Source organism: Triticum aestivum, chromosome 2A (assembly GCF_018294505.1).
Source record: "Triticum aestivum cultivar Chinese Spring chromosome 2A, IWGSC CS RefSeq v2.1, whole genome shotgun sequence".
NCBI lineage: Eukaryota > Viridiplantae > Streptophyta > Magnoliopsida > Poales > Poaceae > Triticum > Triticum aestivum.
This window is the reverse complement of record NC_057797.1, coordinates 719,651,075-719,671,381: the sequence shown is the minus strand read 5'-3', so window position 1 is coordinate 719,671,381 and position 20,307 is coordinate 719,651,075.

Here is a 20,307-nt window from a genome sequence, read left to right as displayed (position 1 = left end):
CTTGGTTGCAAGTGTTGAGGGATCCATCTGTTGGAGGTGATCAAAGTAGAGATGCTTATTGGGGGCGGATGAAAGAATACTTTGATGTTCGCAACGTGAGTGGAATTGACCGCTCCGAGAGATCACTTCGGTCCCGGTGGTCGACAATCAACATGGATTGTCAAAAGTGGGCGGCCGCACAAAAGGCGGTTGACAAGTTGAACCCAAGTGGCACCAATGAGGATGATAGAGTAAGTGGCATTTCATCCATGTTCATCATACTTGTTGGTGTTTGAAGTGCTAACTTTATTTGCTTTCATGTAGTACAACATTGCACAAAACTTGTTCAAAGGAGAGGAGAAGAGAACCAAGAAGGGGAAGATCAAGAAAGGAAGGATATTTACCTTGCCTCATTGCTATGAAGTGTTGAAGGATGATGAGAAATAGAAGAAGCGTGATGATTTGGATGATTTGCATTTGAGCAACAAATGCAAGCTAACAATTGAGTTGAATGATGATGATGAGGAGGATGATGATGCATCAAGTGATGACAGCAAGAGAAGCCCACACCCAACTTGGTTTCATACTCGAAGCCAAAACGATTGGATGGGTGCAAGAAAGACGCAAAAAAAGAAGAAGAGGAAAGGAGATGATGAGCTCAAACATGCTATGGAAGCTATTGTGAAGGCAAGAAAAGAAGCCAACGAGGTGAGGAAAATGGTAAGGAACCAAGATGCCGCGGCCGAGGAGAGGAGGTTAGCGATCGAGGAGAGGAGGGTGGCGGCCGAGGAGAGGAAGGTGGCTTTGGAGGAGAGGAAGGTGAGCAATGAGGAGCGAACTAGATTTTTGAAATAGGAGAAGCACTTGTTCTTCTTGGACACATCTATCCTTAATGAGATGCAAACGGAGTATGTCAATCTTGCCCGTGAAGAAGTCTTGATCCAAAAAAGAGCCATGATTCGCGCAATGGGTGACCGTGGCCTTGGCACCATGGGAGGCATGGGTGGCTTCGAAGGTACCGTGGGCGGTTTAGGTGCCATGGGTGGCTTTGGAGCTACCATGGAGACCATGGAAGGCATGGGTGGCTTTGGAGCACCCCCGATGCTATGGCCGCTATGGGAGGCATGAGTTTTGCTTCTCTCATGGGAGGCATGGGTGCACCTCCGGCCACCATAGGCGGAATGTCTTCCGGTGTGCCTCCTCACACACATTCCCATGAAGATGCCGTTGAAGATCTTGCCAACACCGTCGAAGCTTCACGTGATGCGGTGTGCGATGAGGAGGAGGAGGAAGAATCATCTTCCGAAGATGAGGACAAAGACGAGGACGAGGCTTGATGTGTCTTTCGTTTGTGTCATGAACTTGGTTTGCATTTTGAACTTGGTTGGATGAACTTTTAGACATGAACTTTTATTTATCAACTTGTTTGTGTGAAATTTATGTCATGTTCATTGCATTTTGAATGTTTGAAATCCATTTTGTATCCAAAATGCAATATATGCAATGCCCGGGCGAGTCGCGCGCGTTGCTGTAGCGGCGCGCGCGCTGCATTTTAGCGCGCCTGTTGGAGCCAGCGCTGCCGGCCACGCAAAACCAAGGGAAGGGCACGCAACAAAGTAGTTTTTAGCACGCGGCGCGTTGGGCGGCTGTTGGAGATGCTCTAACGAAACAGAAAGAGGCGCCGGGGAAATGAAGCAAGAAAAGACATGCGAAGGCTTGAAACTGTTATTTTCTCCATTATTTTTTATGATAGATTTGTGGGAATTTTAGTTTTTTTAACTGTGAAGTAGGAACTTCATATACTCGCGACATTATGTATTACCAACGCAACGGGCCAAAAGAGATGTGTGTCTATTCTCTGAATGAAGTCAAATAATTGACCAACCGCCCGGTCGCCTAGATGGAGGAGGCCTGGAGCTTCATCGCGCGCACATGTGTGGGCTCACTGTGCGTGTGTTACACGTCGCTCAGGTGATAACTCTTAGTTATTGACCATCCTTACATCCAATCTATCCCTGCACAATGTGGTCAAATGCCTTGCATAAGTGTTGATGTTGCAATCGCCACCGCGCAATACCATCGCCTGCTTCAGTCGCCGCTGTGCAATACCATCGCCTGCTTCGGTCGCTGTAGCATCGCCGCCAATGTTGCAGGGTCCACGGCTCAGGGTTGTGATGGAGCGCATCTATAAGCCGGAGGACCTTGCAAGGTTCGAGCCACGGCTCAGGGTTGTCCACCGGGAGAGATCGGAGCTCCTCCAGAAGATCCGCGGCTGGTACGATCGTGCCCGCGAGCGGCTCGCCACGGCGGCGGCATTCAAAGAGGAGGTCTTCCTCGGCGCCGGCCTCTCCATTGGCCTCCTCGACCCGACCACCAACATCATCTACAACGCCCTCGTCGCCTCCGGCCTCCCCGCCGAGCAAATCCAGGGCGGCGACATGTCCGAGCGCTCCTTGGACGGCCGACGGCCTCGTCGCCTTCCTCACCTTCTTCTTCCGCTACCTCGCGGACTGGGAGGCCGTGCGCTACCTGCTCCGCGCCGACGCCGACCTCGTCTACGCTGTGCGCCTCGTCGCGCATGACCGGTCTCTCTCCCCCTTCCACCTGAACTCTGACGCCAGCAAGCCCGTCGTACGCACTGCCCTCATGTGCGCCGCGCTGGCATCCAAGCACGTGGATCCCCACCACCTCGTCGGCACCTGGTTGTCGCCGGTTCGCCCTCTGGAAGAAGCCTCCCACGCGATCCAGAATGACATCAATAAATTCACCAGTGAATTCAGCCCACGGAATCATGGTCCTGGCATGCAAACGCAGCCCCTGGATTTCGCTTGGAAGCGCGCACTCGAGCTCCGTTAGTCCCCACCAACCGTCGTGCCGCATCGACCTTACTGGTCCCTCAAATTTGTGCTCCTCCAGCGCATCCACGCCTTCTACCTGAAGGCGCTCTCACTGATGCCGGCGAGTGAGCTCCGATCGTGCTACCACCGCAGCATGCTCAAGGCTGGCCACTGCTACGGCCCCTTCGACCCTGTCTCCAACATCATCATCAACACCATCTGGTACAACACCGTCTCCCCACCGAGCCAAAAACTTGAGGTTGACATGATCAGTACCGGCAGTCTGTTGCGCATCGAGGCTTGCTCGTTCTACGACCTTGTTTCCTTCCTCTGCACTTCCGGCAAGAACCTCTATGAAGCCATGCGCTTCCTGCTCATTACTGATTGCACTCTGGGGAAGAGTGCTGCGCCCATCTCGAACCCGTTGGCTCACTTCGGGGATCAAGACAAAATCTGCCATGCCTTCAGGACTGTCGGTGTGGCTGCTTGGCACCCCGACCCTGCTGCGCAAGCAGAGTTTATCTCCTCATGCAGTCATACATTGTCAGGTCTAAAGATTAATGCTCCACTCGACTCTGCTGATGTTGACCGCATTACCAGAGAGATGTTTCAAGGACGCCCCACCCCTGGAAATTCACTGCAGCATCAGGCAGTTCCCATGCCCAAGCTCTCCCGATATGAAACTATCCGGACCAATGAGCATACAAGAATCTCTAAGAAAGTCAGAGCGGCTCTGGCCTCATATGCACTGGAGATCAGAGTTAGTTCGTCTTGAGATTTGTATCTTTACTTTCTAATTATCACCCAGCTGACATGTTATAGTCACTGATTTGCTGCTTGCCTATGCCCACTTACAGGAACTGTATGATCTTCATGTTATTTGTGGCGTCAACCATAATGTATCTGGCCCTGTGTACTGCATGGATACTAGCAAACCCATTTTCATATACCATCACATTCATGTTAATTTTCTGGCAAGTCCAAGAGGTGGAAATCCAAAACTCTTCTTCGCTGAACTTAGCAATGACCACGAGGCAGAGGATGGAGGTGGGAAGGTCTTGTGTTGTCCTGTGGATTTCCCCAAACCACACCAAGGTATCTTATATTTTTTCATACAGCAAGTAGACTAAACCTGCATAGTAACATCTGGCTTTTTAAGTCTCAACGCTCTACTGCTAGTTTTTCGACAAAGGGTCCAACGCTTTACTGCTAGTGATAAGATACAGTTGTTTTTAAAATAAAGTGGAACATATATATCTCATCCTGCAGCTTGGTAAAGTTTGAACATTCAGACCAACCCCATTACTCCCTTTCTATTTGTGACTTTACTACTATTTTGTGTACATGTATTCCAAATTTCAAACCAATACATCAATAGTGTTCCTTCCCAAGCTACGACTGGCAGTGTAAGAACCACTAGTTAATTAGTTCAAAGTATAGGCCCTGGTCATCCACATCTGATCTACATTCTGGTTAATATTTTCTGTTTGATCTAAAGCTCAGATGTTCAACAAACCGATGATTTACTTCTCTTGCTCGAAGTTGCTATCCAGCAGGGCTCGAAGCTGCTCAATAAGTTGGCTGAACCAAGTTTAACTTTTGCAAGATGCATATCCTGATATGAATTAGATTTATCGGGTAGATACCCATAATGGATCATACCGATTTTTGTTAAACACATCTGGTCCAAATCTTGGGACACGTTGTCAGTGAGAATCAGAACTTGTGAGTAGTATGCTAATATAAACCAATAGACTAAATCTATAAGCTTTTACAGCTGTTAGCACAAGCATTTGAGTTGCTTGCCACAAAAATAAACACTATCCTAGGCATGATTATCGGGAAAACAGAGTGTCTCCTCAGAGATTTCATTTTGCGGCAACTTCCTTTTATTGCCGATAGGTTGTGCTAAATTCTTCAATGGGTGCTAATCTAGTTATCTTGTTTGTGTGCTTCAGAACAAACCCGCTGCATGTACTGTGACTACAAAGGGACTAAAATTGTGCACCCGGCTATGGAGGAATTCCAGTTCAAAGGGCGCGACCTGGAGTTTCAGAACATGGCCTATGGAATAGATCCCTACGAAGAGGAACCCTGTTCAGGCGGTGTTATGCAGTACTACACGAACTATAGGATCATTGGCATCTCGTGTGAGGCATTAGATCATGTGGGAGCAGTGGACGATGATACTGACGACGACACTGACGAGGAATATGACAACGATTATATTAGCGATTCTGAATCTGAGTGAGGGGGTTTGGCTAGCATTACTCACACAAGCACAGTTATTTTCCAACCTGATTGAAGATATTACCATGTCTGAGGTCCCACCCATTCGTTTTCTACATTGCTGTAGCCTAAGTTATTTGTTTATGCATGCAATATTATGAATGATCACGCAATCTCACAATACCGTCTCTTGAAATTTCAAACCCACAGAACGCAACAAGCCAAAAGGAACACAAGTAGTTCATCACAAATCGGTATTTCTAGTTGAACATCGTGTTGAGCTAGATAGTTAAATTAAAGATGAGCAACTTAATGCCTGCCCATGATTTGAATAAAGTATGTGCAACAGGTTTGGATATGAATAAAGTATCTGCAACATGTTTTGCTCTTTTCCCGAACTCATAGAATTGATCAAGCTGTTGGAATTGTCTTGGCACCTTCTTTTAGGTGTTTTTAAACCTCTTAAGGATTTGGTAAACTAGTCGAACACTTTTCAAACAAATCCTAAATGTACTAGGTTATAATACCTGCACCAACAACTTAGTACTGAACAAGATGTGAAATTGAAGGATACAAGCAAGCAATTCAAACTTATCAAAAGATATACCGATGATAACAATATGAACTGTGCAAAGTAAAGGGAAACAATAGATAACTGTGTGAAGATTGCGGTAAACGTCTTGCCTCGGTACAAGGGGACGTGGTTCGTGTTTATAGGCAGGGGCGCAGATCCCTGTAGCGCATACATAGGAGATAGAATACATCCTGGAGGAGAAGAAAGGAGAGATAGAGATAGCCACGATTACAGGGATAACTATCTAGGCTAAACAACTACCAGAATCAATGTTGGGGATATCGCTTATCGGGAACTTATCGGTCGACCCATGATAAGGGGTAAATCGGCCAGTTTATCGGCATATCGGCCGATTTATCACCATATCGGCTGATTTATCGGCCGATTTATCTTATCGGTCTGACAGCGACAAGCGATAAATCGGCCGATTTATCGGCATATCGGAAGATATCTTGAACAGTGACCAGAATATATCCAAGAAATCTATCACGTTACAGGTTACAACATGCTGTTGAGTAAATAGGCAATTTCTCGATTAAATTAATCAACGAGTAAATCACTAGCATGACATTGACACAAATAAACGCATACTAATATTCAGTCAAGCTAGCACATACTACACTAATTGCAGAAAGATCTACGTATAACGCTAGCATGGCTAAAATAAAAAACAGTAGAAGCGGGATAAACGAGTTATACCCTTCAGTAGGCCATGCAGAGGCCGCGGCTTTGGTGGCAGCAGCGGCGTCCTCGGCGGCCTTCTTGTCTTTCAGCTTTCTCGGCGTCGGTGGACATGGTGATGATGAAGGCAACACAGACGTAGAGGAAGTAGACGATCGGAAGCGAGCGGTCGCGTAATTGCTGCCCAAAAACCTATTCGCCCCTCACCCCGTACAGGAACCAGAAGGGCGTGGTTTCGGAGACCTGCTCTCCCGTCGACCGTGTACGCGGTGGACAGGATGGAGTCACCGGCGGCAGCAGTAGCAAGGGAACGACAGTGGGAGCAGATGTGATCTGTTCGTGGTGGCTAGGGTTAGGAGACACCGCACACTTATATAGGCGCAGCCACGTGGAGAAACGCGGGCTCGACCCACGTCCAAATCCGTGACAGCCCACGATCCGACGTCTCAGATCGTGGCCCAGCTGTCAGAGAACTCTCCATTAGTGACTGGCAAAAATAAGCGCGTAGGTGTGAGCTCGGCTCGACTCAATCCCGCAACCCGCGGCGCGACGCATCGTGGCGAGGCGTGGCGTGGTGAGGCGGGCGGTAGAGGAGGAGTGCGCGAGGGCCTCTTCTCTTCTCAAGCTCCAATAGCATGTAGAAGAGAAACCCTTATAAGGAGGTCCAACTCCTTTTCCACTTTCGGGGTGGGACTAAACTTCCCACTACACTTAGTGCCATATAACCCACATGGGCCCTTACAGGTTTTTCAGAAATTGCTATATGGGCCTAGAGCCCATCTCAAATTTCAGCCCCCACCAGATCTCGAGGGCCCATTGTGTCCTCTGTTCCAATTACTGTTTCGATATACCAATGTTTCAGTGAAGACCTGTTAAGGTTGAGCTTGACCTAGAGCAAGTAGTTACACTCCTTCACAACTGAACAATGGACTATGCCTTGAATTGTCAGTTTGGCGTAAAGAAGTTTCACCACATGTCTTACTAGTACTAGGCTGCCGAAGGCTGACCCCTCGGGTGGAGCATATAAGTCACACTCCTGGCCTATTCATGAGCTTACTAGAGATCACCCCAATCTCATAGACTGTGACCAGCAGTCGGGCTCATATAGGTGTGTTCCTCCAAATATCGCTCTGTAGGACAGCATCTTGCTTATATAAGCTTCACAACACATTAAGATAGTAGTCATCCTACCATACAGTATCGAGAGTATTGCATCTCCAACGGAGTGGGTTAGTATAGTTACTCTCCTCAGTTCACCCCTGGCTTGTTTTTCCCAGGTCCTAATTCACGGGATCTCCGATCACATAGGTTGGGTTACTACCATGGCAACTCATGTGGGTCTCATACCCATCTCCCTCGATGCATTATCTATCAGTACACGTGATAGCCCTTTCGTAAAGGGATCTGCCAGATTCTTAGCCGTATGGACATACTCCAACGCTATCACTCCGGAGTTTCTTAATTTTCTGACAGCCTTTAATCCCATTCTTATGTGTTTGTTGGACTTCATGTTGTCCTTTGAACTTTTCACCTTGGTGATGACAGTCTGATTATCGTAGTTCATAAGGATAGCCGGAACCGGTTTATCAACCAATGGCAAGTCCATCAAAAGATCTCGAAGCCATCCTGCTTCGACACCAGATGTGTCTAATGCTGTTAATTCTGCTTCCATTGTCGATCTCGTTAAGATTGTTTGCTTGCAAGACTTCCAGGAAACAGCGCCACCTCCAAGAGTAAACATATACCCAGTTGTGGCCTTCATCTCATCAGCATCAGAGATCCAATTTGCATCACTATACCCTTCAAATACCGACGGGTATCCGGTATAGTGAAGTCCATAGTTCATAGTACCTTTCAGATAGCGCACAACTCTTTCAATAGCATGCCAATGTACATCACCCGATTTGGAAACAAACCGGCTCAGTTTGCTCACAGCAAACGCGATATCAGGCCTCGTTGCGCTCTCTAGGTACATCAGTGAACCAATGATTTGAGAGTATCTCAATTGATCTATAGCCATGCCTTTGGACTTTCGAATCAACACGCTAGGATCATATGGTGTTTGAGATGGTGTGCAGTTCGAATATCCAAAACGACTCAACACCTTGTCAACATAGTGGGATTGCAGAAGTGTAATCCCACCCTCATTATCTCTCAGTAGCTTGATGTTCAAGATAACATCAGCCACACCAAGGTCTTTCATCTCAAAGTTCTGAGATAGAAACGACTTGACCTCCTCAATGACTTTGAGGTTGGTTCCGAATATCAGTATGCCATCAACATACAAGCACAGTATAACTCCTTCGCCCCCACCATGGCGATAGTATACACATTTGTCAGCCTCATTAACAACGAAACCAACAGATGCCGAAGTTGTATTGAACTTATCATGCCATTGCTTAGGTGCTTGCTTCAGGCCATATAAATATTTCAGCAACCTACACACCTTTCTTTCCTGACCATCTATCACAAAGCCATCTGGCTGTTGCATATAGATTTCCTCATTTAGCTCTCCATTCAGAAAAGCCGTATTAACATCCATCTGGTGGATGAGAAGACCATGCGAGGCCGCCAACGAGAGTAATACTCTAATGGTGGTCAGTCTAGCCACAAGTGAATAAGTATCGAAGAAATCTTCCTCTTCTTTCTGGTCATAACCCTTGGCCACAAGCCTAGCGTTGTACTTTTCAATCGTACCATCATGCCTAAGCTTCTTTTGAACAGGCACTTACATCCCAATGGTTTGCAACCATAGGGACGCTCAGTGATCTCCCATGTCCCGTTAGCCATGATGGAATCCATCTCGCTACGGACCGCATCCTTCCAGTAGTTAGCTTCTGGAGAGGCATACGCTTCTGAAATAGAAGTAGGAGTATCATCCATGAGGTACACGAAGAAATCATCACCAAAGGTCTTTGCAGTCCTTTATCTCTTGCCCCTACCAAGGGTTTCCTCGTCATCCTCCTCAGGATTTTCATCATGTGTTTGTTCACAATATTCCATAGGGATGGCAGGTTCAGGAGTCTCCTCAGATTCCTGTCTAGAAGTGCTTTGCATATCTCTCATAGGAAAAATATCCTTGAAGAATGTAGCATCCTTAGACTCCATAATTGTACCGACCTTCTAGTCAGGTACCTTAGATTTCACTACTAGAAATCTATAGCCAACGCTGTTCTTAGCATAGCCCAAATTAACACAGTCCACAGTCTTTGGTCCAAGCTTACTCTTTTTGGGGATCGGCACATTGACTTTCGCCAAACAGCCCCAAGTACGCAAGTACGAGAGTGTTGTCCTTCTCTTCGCCCATTTCTCATATGGAGTGATCTCATTATCCTTTGTCAGAACTTTATTCAGGACATGACATGCCGTCAATATAGCCTCCCCCACCATGCATTGGATAAACCCGATGTATCTAACATGGCGTTAACCAAATTAGTTAGAGTACGATTTTTCCGCTCGGCAACCCCGTTTGACTGGGGTGAATAGGGAGACGTCCTCTCATGAATAATACCGTGTTCCGCACAGAAAGAATCAAACTCACTCGAGAAGTACTCTCCACCACGATCTGACCGGACTCGTTTAATTTTCTTTTCAAGTTGATTCTCAACTTCTGCCTTATAGATTTTAAAGTAGTGTAGAGCCTCATCTTTAGTATTTAACATATACACGTAGAAATATCTAGTGGAATCATCTATCAATGTCATGAAATATTTCTTTCCACATTTACTCAACACACCATTCATCTCACAAAGATCATAATGTATGAGTTCTAATGGTGCCAAGTATCTCTCCTCCGCGGCCTTGTGAGGCTTGCGAGGTTGCTTAGCTTGCACACATGAAAGGCACTTAGAACCTTTGGCTAAAGTAAAGCTCGGGATTAAATCCAACTTGGCTAGCCGCATCATAACACCGAAACTAATGTGACAAAGACGTGAATGCCAAACTTCAGATTCATTAACATTCGAATGAACATGGTTCACGACTTTATTACAAAAATCTGCGAGGGAAAGGCGGAACATCCCTCCGCTCTCATAACCTTTTCCAACAGAGTCCATATTTCGTAACAACTAATTTATTAGACTCGAAAACCAACTTAAACCCTTCTCTACATAGAAGGGAGCCACTAATGAGGTTCTTCTTGATGGCAGGGACATGCTGCATGTTCTTCAGCTGCACAATCCTTCCCGAAGTAAACTTCAGATAGACCGTGCCAACACCATGAACAGAAGCACTCGCGCCATTCCCCATCAATACGGACCCGTGGGCTGTGACCTGGTAAGAAGTGAACAATGAAATGTCAGCACACACATGTACACCTGCACCTGTGTCCACCCACCAATCGGTGGGCTGAAACACTAAAAAAACAGTAAATAAATTACCGTACCCAGGTGCACCATTCTCATTGTTGTCCACAATCATGTTGACGGACTTGGAGTCTTGTCCTGACTTCTTGTACTTGTTTGGGCACTTGTTGGCCCAATGTTCAACCGAACCACAAGTAAAGCAACCCTCATCCTTCTTGTTCTTCTTGAAGGTCTTCTTACCCTTCTTCTTAAAGTCGGTATTGTGTTGGACACCATTCTTTCCCTTGGGCTTGTGGGAGTTGAAGTTCTTCGGGTTCACCATGTTGGCTATAGAAGTCCCTTCGGCCCCTTTTCCATGCGAGTCCTTTGCCCTTGAATTCTGCTCAACACTCAGATGGCCAATGACATCCTTCACAGAGAATTCACGCCTTTGATGTTTCAGAGTGGTGGCAAAGTTCCTCCAGGAATTAGGGAGCTTAGCGATTATGCAGCCCGCGACAAACTTGCCCGGTAACTCGCACTTAAGAAGTTCAAGCTCCTTAACAATGCATATTATCTCATGAGCCTGCTCCAATACAGGACATTTTTCAACCATCTTGTAATCGTGGAACTACTCTATAATATACACCCCGCTCCCGGCATCAGCGGCCCCGAACTTAGATTCGAGTGCCTCCCACAAGTCCTTGGCGACATACACATGTAAATATGCATCGACTAGTTTATCTCCGATCACGCTAAGAACTGCTCCGAGGAACACAACAGTGGCCTCCTTGAACGCCTTCTCCTGTTCAGGAGCAATCGTTCCCGCGGAGACACCGGTGACCTAGAACACGTTCATAGCCGTGAGCCATAAAGTGGTCTTAGTCTGCCAACACTTAAAATACAAACCGGTAAACTTATCTGGTTTCAGTGCAGTGGCAAAGCCACTTGCCGAAAAATTCCTACACATAATAGGTTTTTGGATTGTTGAGTAAATAGGCAATTTCTCGATTAAATTAATCCATGAGTAAATCACTAGCATGACATTGACACAAATAAACGCACACTGATATTCAGTCAAGCTAGCACATACTACGCTAATTGCAAAAAGATCTATGTATAACGCTAACATGGCTAAAACAGAAAATAGTAGGAGAGGAATAAGCGAGTTATACCCTCCAGTAGGCCATGCAGAGGCCGCGGTTTTGGTGGCAGCAGCGGTGTCCTAGGCGGCCTTCTTGTCGGCTTCAGCTTTCTCGGCGGCGCCACGTTCGGCGTCGGTGGACATGGTGATGATGAAGGTGATGCGGACGTAGAGGAAGTAGACGATCGGAAGCGAGTAGTCGCGTAATCACTGCCCAAAAACCTATTCGCCCCTCACCCCGTACATGAACCAGAAGGGCATGGTTTTGGAGATCTGCTCTCCCGTAGCCCGTGTATGCGGTGGACGGGATGGAGTCACCGGCGGCAGCAGCAGCAAGGGAACGGCGGTGGGAGCAGATGTGATCTATTCGTGGCGGCTAGGATTAGGAGACACCACACACTTATATAGGTGCAGCCACGTGGAGAGACGTGGGCTCGACCCACGTCCGAGTCCGTGACAGCCCACTATCCGACGTCTCAGATCGTGGCCCAGCTGTTAGAGAACTCTCCGTTAGTGACTGGCAAAAATAAGCGCTTAGTTGTGAGCTCGGCTCGGCTCAATCCCGCAACCCGCGGCACGTCGTGACGAGGCGTGGCGGGCGGCGGAGGAGGAGTGCGCGAGGGCCTCTTCTCTTCTCAAGCTCCAATAGCATGTAGAAGAGAAACCCTTATAAGGAGGTCCAACTCCTCTTCCACTTCCGGGGTGGGACTAAACTTCCCACTACACCTAGTGCCATATAACCCACATGGGCCCTTAGAGATTTTTCAGAAATTGCTATATGGTCCTAGAGCCCATCTCAAATTTCAGCACATGCGCCAAACTATGTGTTTAACACCCTCCCTTAATCACAACTTTGTTAAGTTGAGATTACGTTTGAATTCTTCGAAACTCCTTGTAGGCAATGCCTTGGTGAAGCCATCTGTAACTTGATCTCTGGAATGCACAAACCGAATCTCAAGCTTCCTGCTAGCAACCCTTTCTCAAACGAAGTGAAAGTCAATCTCAATATGTTTTGTTCTTGCATGGTAAACAAGATTTGCAGACAAATAAGTGGCACCAAGATTGTCACACCAAAGACATGAAGCTTGAGTATGTTTTATCCCAAGTTCTCTGAGCATGGACTGAACCCAGATAGTTTCTGCTGTAGCATTGGCCAAAGCCTTGTATTCTGCTTCTGTACTTGATCTTGAGACTGTAGCATGTTTCTTTACACACCAAGATATTAGGTTAGGTCCAAAGAATACTGCAAAGCCACCAGTTGAGCGCATATCATCAATATCTCCTGCCCAGTCAGAATCAGAGAATACACTAACAAGAGTTGAAGTAGACTTGGAGAAAGTAAGACCAACATTAACAGTATCTTTAACATATCTTACTATCCGTTTTGCAGTAGTCCAATGAACTGTAGTGGGAGCATGAAGAAACTGACAAACTTTGTTCACATCAAAAGAAAAATCAGGTCTTCTAAGAGTCAAGTACTGGAGTGCACCAACTAAGCTTCTGTACTTGGTGCTATCCTCCTGATTCAGGAGTTCTCCCTCTGTAAGAGAAATCTTTTCAGAACTTGACATTGGAGTTGGTGATGACTTATAGCCCTGTAGCCCAACTCTTCTTACAAGATCAGTAGCATATTTTTCCTGAGATAGGTGAAATTAACTTCCTTGTCTCCTTACCTCAATACCTAGGAAGAAATGCAAGTCTCCCAAATCCTTTAGTACAAATTCAGCACTGAGAACTTTCAATAGTCCTGTCACTACTTCATCCGACGAGCTTGTGACAATAATATCATCAACATAAATGAGCACAAAAATGGATGTGTTGAACTTATTGTAAATAAACAACGATGTGTCAGATTTGTAAGGAGCAAAACCAAGTGCTTGCAGTTTTTGACTGAGACGGGAGTACCATGCCCTAGGAGCTTGTTTGAGTACATACAAAGCTTTATCTAGCTTGCAAACATGGAAGGGTGTACTTTTGTTCTCAAAACTAGGAGGTTGCTTCGTATACACTTCCTCTTCCAGAACACCATGAAGGAACACGCTCTGAACATCTAGTTGTCTGAGACTCCATCCCCTGGAAATAGAAATGGACAAGACAAGACGAATGATGGCAGCTTTTACAATAGGACTAAATGTGTCCTCATAGTCTATGCCATACCGTTGCTTAAATCCTTTTGCAACAAGTCTAGCCTTATAACGATCAATAGTTCCATCAGACTTCCTTTTGATTCTGAATACTCACTTGCAATCAATGAGATTTTTACCTTGCCGTGGAGGAACTAGATGCCATGTATTGTTTTTCTGAAGTGCTTTGTTCTAACACCCGTGTGTTACTTAAGGATAATTAAAGTGCATCGATTGTCATTTAGAATTAAATTTTGCTTAACTATCATTTTTCTAATAACTCAGGCATGCTAGTATTTATAAATACAGTTTTGCTAAAGCACATCTAGATGTGCCATAAGTATTGCACATCTAAGTCCTAAGTCATTGATCTTACGTGGAGATTCGTATGGATATTTTCTTTCCCCTTTTTCCTTTTCTTCTTATATGCTTGATTGAGTAACTTAGATATGCAATAATTAGGGAACATCTAGATGTGCCCTAGACAAACCCTTATAAATAATTATGGAGATAAATATCTTAAGACCAATAGGTGCATGCCGATCATTAGTAGATTTTTTTGTATTAGAAGATGGTGGGGTATTACATTTGCTTTAGCAATCCACGTACACTTACATGCATGCATCAATGCATGGCATGCACCACATCCATCGTCTGTACTCGATGCACTGCATGCATGTAGCATGCATCTAGTCACCCAGTTGCCTTAATGCATGTACGAGTAGCCTGCCGACTAGCTTGGTCAGCTGCATTTCCTTCGCTGCATAGGCCAGCCAACTCTTGTAATGCACTGTTGTAACACCTCGGATGTAATTTGCCATATTTGTACTTCAACTCTTGCCATTTTCGGCTCTAAGTTATGAGATTCCTCCGTGATTGGGTTTTGTCTTCGTTTTCCATTTTATCCATGTCATGCATTTCATATCATGTCATCATGTGCATCTCATTTGCATACGTGTTCGTCTCATGCATCCGAGCATTTTCCCCGTTGTCCATTTTGCAATCCGGCACTCCTACGTCCTCCGGCGCCCCCTTTTGCCTCTTTTCATGAGCGGGCGTTAAACATTCTCGGAATGGACCGAGATTTTTCAAGCAGCCTGGGTACACCACCAGTAGACCGTCTGTCAAGTTTCATGCCATTTGGAGTCCGTTTGATGCTCCATCGGTTAACCGGGGAACCGTAAAGGCCTCGTATGTGTTGCAGCCCAACACCCCTCCAAAATGGCCCAATAACCCATCCGAACCCCCTTCATCCTCTCGGCCGTTCGATCACGATCGCGTGGCCAAAAACCGCACTCCATTTAGACACTCCTACCTCCTCCTAGCCATATATGTGATCCCCTCCTTTTCTCGCGCTGACAAAACCCTAGAAATCGCCCCGCCGCCACCGGACACGTTCGGCCGCCACCAGACAAATCCCGCCGCCGCTCCGCACCAATCCCCATGCGCCACGGGTCCCATGCCGCCCCACTTCGCCGCCGGCCTGCGGGGCCCAGATCCGGCCCCCACGGCCCGTACCCCGCCACCGCCGCTCGCGGACGCCGCACCCGAGCACGCCCGCCGCCACCTCGCCGGCGCCGCCCTTCGCCGCACGCTCGACGCCGGCCGCGCCTCGTCGCCCGACGCCGCCAAGTCCCCACGGCCCCGCCGCCGCTCGTCGCCTCGTCGCCGGCCGGCCACCGCCCGGATCCGGCCGGGACCGACCCGGTCCCGCCGTCCCCGACCCCCGCCGGCGCCTGCCCAAGCTTTTTCGGCCCCCGTGCAGCCCATCTCCGGCCATCCTCGTTCCCCGCACCCCAGATCCATATCCATGAGGTTGACCCTGTTTTTTATCTCTAAGTCCCTAATTATTTACATTCTGGTGCGGCCTTTGACTTTCCATAACTTCTTGCATACTGCTCCGTTTTGTGCATGCAGTATATCAAAATGTTCATCATGATGTGCTCCTCATTTTGTTCCATTGTGCCATGCTTGTTTGAGTCCATCTTGATACCCAAATAGTTGATTCAAGAGTGCTATAAAATGTTAGGTGCTGATTCTTAACAGAGTATGAGCATTTGTCATTTTTACTATAATTGTTGTGTGCTGCATATGGACTTGAGCTCTACATGTGTTCTTGTCTATGCCATGCCATCTTTACAGGGGTGTATACCATGTATTTTTATGATCTTTGTGGTGACTAGCACAAGCATGCAAAGTAGCTCTTGTGATATTGCTGATTTCAGGGACTTAGAATTTCACCAAGTCATTTCCCTGCTGTTATTTTTATGCCATGTATTCATGATGCTACAGAGTGATCCATGCTTCTTTTGAGTATGTTCGTTAAGGACGATTTGGGCATATGGTTGTGCTCTATCCACCCATGCCCATGTTTGCAATTATGGAGTGCCCTAGCATGACTTAATCTTGCTCTACTTTTGCTATAAATGTTCCTGGCAGATTGTTTACGTGTTAATCAATTTTGCCAAGGTTGTTGTAGTTGATCCATGCATGCTATGAGCTTGTTCTTGTTTTGGTTAGCTTCATGTTCATGTCTTCTTGCTGGTAGTATGCTTAGTTTGTCATGCAAGGCTTTGTGATGAGTGAATCGATCTTGCAAAGAGGCCTTCATAATTCTGTTTCTGCCATGTTCAGTTTTCTGCAGAGTCTGAATCTGTTAACGAAACTTGCTATGTTTACATGGGTGCCATCATATTTTCTGTGCCCTTTTGACTCTTGGTTAGTAAGGGACGTTTGTTATATGCTTTGAGTAGAATCATTCCGTGCCTTTGTTTGCTATGTCCTGTTCCTGTAGCATGTTATTATCTTGCTCTAAACATTGCTTCCTGATGTTAATTCCTGGCATGTTGTTATTTTCACTAAGTCTGTGATGCTGATATCTTTTGCACTTTTTCCATGTTTGTTTGAACCTGCTATTGGGTGATTTAGCCGTAGCTCAGTGTTCATCTTTTGTCAAGCATCTTGAGTAGATCACTGCCATGTGCTTTGTTGCTATGTTGGGGTGCAGTAGCTTAGTTTCTTGTTGCATTCTAGATGGCATCATGCTGTTAATCGCAGAATTGTGCCATTTTTGTTTTGCTTGCGATTTGCAAACCGTGCATCTAATTCCGGTGATCTTTATATCGATTTCGACCGAAGTCAACTCATCTTTCTAGCGGCGCACTTGGTTTGCCAAGTTGATCCCTGGTTCATTTTTCCTTTCCGAAGCACGCATATGCATTGCATATCACATCCCGCATATCATGCCATGTTTTGCATAATGTTGCTTGCGCATTGCATCGTGGTTGATTGTTGTTTCCTTTGCTTGTGTTCTTGCCTTGGGTAGAGCCGGGAGACGAGTACATGATCGAGGAACCCGTTGAGTACGCTTACGAGGATCAAGCTTTCGTCAACTCGGAGAACTTTGCAGGCAAGATGACCATACCCTCGAAATCAGTTCTATCTTTGCTTGCTAGTTGCTCGCTCTATTGCTATGCCGCGATACCTACCACTTGCTATATCATGCCTCCCATATTGCCATGTCAAGCCTCTAACCCACCTTTCCTAGCAAACCGTTGTTTGGCTATGTTATCGCTTTGCTCAGCCCCTCGTATAGCGTTGCTAGTTGCAGGTGAAGATGGAGTTTGTTCCTTGTTGGAACATGTTTATTATTGGGATATCATTATTATATCTTATTTACTTTAATGCATCTATACACTTGGTAAAGGGTGGAAGGCTCGGCCTTATGCCTGGTGTTTTGTTCTACTCTTGCCACCCTAGTTTCCGTTATACCGGTGTTATGTTCCTTGATTTTGCGTTCCTTACGCGGTTGAGTTATAATGGGAACCCGTTGACCGTTCGCTTTGAATAAAACTCCTCCAGCAAGGCCCACCTTTGGTTTTACCATTTGCCACCTAAGCCTTTTTCCCTTGGGTTCCGTGGACTCAAGGGTCATCTTTATTTTAAACCCCCGGGCCAGTGCTCCTCTGAGTGTTGGTCCAACTTGTCAGCCGTCGGTGGCCACCAGGGGCAACTCTGGGCTGGCCTACCGGAAGTTTGGACAATCCGGTGTGCCCTGAGAACAAGATATGTTCAGCTCCTATCAGGATTTGTCGGCACAATCGGGTGGCTTTGCTGGTATTGTTTTACCATTGTCGAGATGTCTTGTAACCGGGATTTTGAGTCTGATCGGGTCTTCCTGGGAGAAGGAATATCCTTCGTTGACCGTGAGAGCTTGTGATGGGCTAAGTTGGGACACCCCTGCAGGGTTTTGAACTTTCGAAAGCCGTGTCCGTGGTTATGGGAAGATGGGAATTTGTTAATGTCCAGTTGTAGAGAACTTGACACTTAACTTAATTAAAATGAATCAACCGCGTGTGTAGCCGTGATGGTCTCTTTTTGGCGGAGTCCGGGAAGAGAACACAGTCTCGTGCTATGCTTGAATGTAAGTAGTTTTAGGATCACTTCTTGATCTTATAGCTTCTCGACCGTGCTTTGCTTCTCTTCTCGCTCTCATTTGTGTAAGTTAGCCACCATATATGCTATTGCTTGCTGCAGCTCCACCTCACTACCTTTTCCTACCCATAAGCTTAAATAGTCTTGATCGCGAGGGTGTGAGATTGCTGAGTCCACGTGACTCACATATTACTTCCCAAACCAGATGTAGGTGCCGATGATGCCAGTACAGGGGACGCTACCGAACTCAAGTGGGAGTTCGACGAGGACTCAGGACGTTACTATGTTTCCTTTCCAGACGATCAGTAGAGGAGCCCAGTAGGGGCGATCGGGGATCTATGCATTTGGGGTTGTGTTTATTTATGTTGGTTCCGTAGTCGGACCTTGATTGTATTCTGGATGATGTAATGCTATATTTATGTATTGTTTGAAGTGGCGATTGTAAGCCAACTCTTTATCCCTTTCTTATTCAGTACATGGGATGTGTAAAGATTACCCCTCTTGCGACATGCCTACTATGCGGTTATGCCTCTAAGTTGTGCTCCGACACGTGGGAGATATAGCCGCATCGTGGGTGTTACAACTGTACTACCGTCTAGGGCGGTAGATATCTTTGCATGCAGTGACGAGAAGGCGTGTTGCATGGCTAATGTCTTTTGCTTAGGAGATAGAATGTACGTGTCATTTGCTCTGGTTAGAAACATATGCATGCATGAGCTAGTAGGTGCATCGAACCAGCCATAAGGTGAAGCAAAGGGGCACTAGCTTATCCTTTGGAGCCAGCAGGCGTTACGGCTCAACATGGTAGCGGCTGGACGACGACTAATGCATTCACAAGGAGCTACTCACTTTTTACCAGTATACTAGGTGGTACCCCGTGCATTCCTGCGGGATATTCTGGATGAGAGCAGGTGCAATGATAAATGTTGACATTGTGAAAGCAAACATATACTTGCTATGCCTTAAGGCTTGTTGCAACATTTTGACAATTTTTGATCATATCAATGTAATCAATATTTTGGAAGCAATTTCATTCAACATTTTGATACGGCCTATCTTTATCTTTGTACTATTTGCACATGTAATAGGATAATAGTATATATTGACAACAATTATAGTAAAATCTACATAATCATCCCAATAAAGTGGATAGCAGCGCATATATACTTCACAGTTCAGATTTGCTCAGTTTCATAAGGTGAATCCATATCTCACTACATGCATAGGATCATCATGTAATTACTAATGGAAGTTCGGCTGGGTTACAATTAAGTCAAAATATAAACAATTACTAATGCAATTCAGCCCATTTAGAGCATCTCCAGCCGTTCGCCCCCCAGGACGCATAAAAATCGCCCCCTGGGGGCGAGCCAGCGATGCAATCGGCGCTGGGGGCGGTTTCGCACCCAGTCGTCGCCCCCAGGCGCCGAAATTGGCCCACTTTTCAGCCCCATTTCGGCGAATAAAGGTCCCATATGGGCGACAATAGGCCCATATTCGGCGTGGTTCGCCGTTGTTCGGCGTTCAATTATGCACATAAATTTTTTATCACATATTTCATCACAAAAATATCAAATACTTCAACAAAATAGTACAACAACAAATAGTTCAATACAAATTATATAGTTCAACAAATAAAAACTCATATTTCATCACACGTCGCGCCCGGCGTCGCCCTTGAGCCTCCATAGATGCTCTATCAGATCTTGCTGCAGTTGATGATGCACCTGTGGGTCTCGGATCTCCTAATGCATACTGAGATAGGCAGTCCAGGTTGCCGGTAGCTGGTGATCAACTTCGGCTAGAGGACCCTGCCTGTAGTATGGTTCAGTGTCAAACACTGGGTCTTCTTGCTCGCTCTCGATGATCATGTTGTGCAAGATGACACAGCAAGTCATAATCTCCCACATTTGATATTTCGACCAGGTCTAAGCGGGGTACCGGATGGAATTCACAATCCTGAGGAAGAGCTTTCGGCTCATCCGATAACGGCGCCGAAATGTTTTCTCGCTGTGAAGTGGAG